A 1,762-nucleotide genomic window follows, 5' to 3' on the forward strand; every position below is an offset into this window, starting at 1 on the left:
AAGAATAATAATAATAATTTAATTTGATATTTTAACATATTTCAACATCAAAATAATGTATGAGAATTTATGGTTTGTAAAACAAAAGACTGCTTTTGCATAACTATTTAGATTACAAATGTGTATATATTCTATATCATATCCCTCTAGGTTAACACAGAAACCAAAAAAATATTTGTATTATATATTCTATATCATATCCCTCTAGGTTAACACAGAAACCAAAAAAATATTTGTATTATTATTTTTTTAATAGCAACCTTAGTTGTTCGCTTGCGACTTCAAAATTATAAAGAAATTACAACCAGCAATTATTAGGTACAGACATACAAAAATCAGGTTGGTACTTTGACGTGTATATATATAATGCACTCACTTACCCTCGTAGGCCTTTACCATTATAACCATTACAAGTTTATGAACCATTTGGGTGTATTAATTATATTCATTTAAATTCATACTCTGGGTTTTGCACCAGATGACTTCACAACCCTAGTTAGGTTGGAATGCCATGACGTGGCTGACATGAACAGTCAAGAACCTTCTGGATGTAGAACTGAGTCTGTCCACTTGGCAGATCGATCTCGGGTTTTACTTTTAGATATACGTCTCCCTGGATTTGGAATCATCGGACGGTGGGGATTGATTTAGAGGGCAACTAACTCAGCCTCGCTCTCTTCCTGGTGGGTCTCATTTGCTCATTCCTGCTCTGAATCTTGCTTCCTATTGTTGAAGAGGGTTTACCAGTTCTGAAGGTTATTGCAGTCCAGCCATGGCAATTGTTCATAGCTCTGGAGTCGTGTCAACGCTACACGGTCTGATTGAACCATCAGGTAACAAAAATTCTTCAGTTTGCCTATTCCTTCGAGGCTACCAAATCTGTAGGTTTTCATTAAACGTTTTCAATCTTCCGGTTACTATTTTTCCCATGCAGTGGCCCAACCTCTTACCACTCTATGAAAGATCAAGGGTTTACAGAAGCTTCATAGTTTTTCCCTCTTTATCTTTATTCTTTTCCTGTTTTACCTATTCAGTACTGCTGCCACTTAATTTTTTTTTAATGTGCAGTTATAAAGAGAATTTCCCTTCCGCAGCTTCATCTTGCGTGCTAGATTTTTCTCTATGCCAGTTGCAGGGTTCAGGTTAATTCCTCCTCCTTGTCTATTTCTTCCACCGAGAACCGGTTAAATAATCCTCATTTGATTTTCAGAGTTAAAGACTGTATTTACCCTTCTTCCTTTTTTGCGTGGTACAGGTACGCTACCATTGGGTTATGCTCAACTGCCTGGAGATTGACTGATGACTTCTTCTTTCCATTTCAGGTGTTCTATTCTTCACAATGTCTCTTAGATGGAGAAAATCTTATCACCTCTTCGAATACTGGAAATACTCGAAATCAAACCCTATCTGGGTTAGTTTCTCTGGTTCTTCTTCTATGTTCTGGGTTATATTGTCAGCGGCATATAATTGTCAGTTCCAGGATATAAATTAAAAGGATCTCTACACACAGTTTGTTGTAACATTGATTCTGGGATCTATTATTTCATTTTTGTAATGAATAATGTTAAGTTTAATACATATATACCGTTAATGCAAACCCAAATTAAGGGTTTCCAAATATATTATTTGGTATTTTGGATTTGCTATCATTCATTTTGGCCGACGACCTTTTTACAGAATTTTTTGTTAATTGTCCTTCACATATTCAAGATGTCATCAAGGGCTTTATGTCATGCAGCTATATTCGAAATATAGCTCGAAC

General features: G+C 35.6%; 1 long non-coding RNA gene across 4 annotated transcripts; it reads left to right on the forward strand.

Moving 5' to 3' along the window:
• Positions 1 to 419: 419 nt before the first annotated feature.
• On the forward strand, positions 420 to 1,546 carry LOC149208331 (uncharacterized). 4 transcript variants are annotated; one of them, XR_016252085.1, is made up of 3 exons: positions 621 to 833; positions 1,069 to 1,142; positions 1,256 to 1,351. It is a non-coding gene; the product is annotated as an uncharacterized LOC149208331 (long non-coding RNA). The 4 variants fall into 4 exon arrangements; XR_016252086.1 differs by having other exon boundaries at positions 625 to 833; positions 1,323 to 1,546; XR_016252087.1 differs by lacking the exon at positions 1,069 to 1,142 and having other exon boundaries at positions 420 to 833.
• Positions 1,547 to 1,762: the final 216 nt, after the last annotated feature.

The sequence above is a fragment of the Pinus tabuliformis genome, chromosome 1_2 (assembly GCF_031772625.1).
Source record: "Pinus tabuliformis cultivar Carrire ecotype Pingquan chromosome 1_2, CPIR1, whole genome shotgun sequence".
Classification (NCBI taxonomy): Eukaryota; Viridiplantae; Streptophyta; class Pinopsida; order Pinales; family Pinaceae; genus Pinus; species Pinus tabuliformis.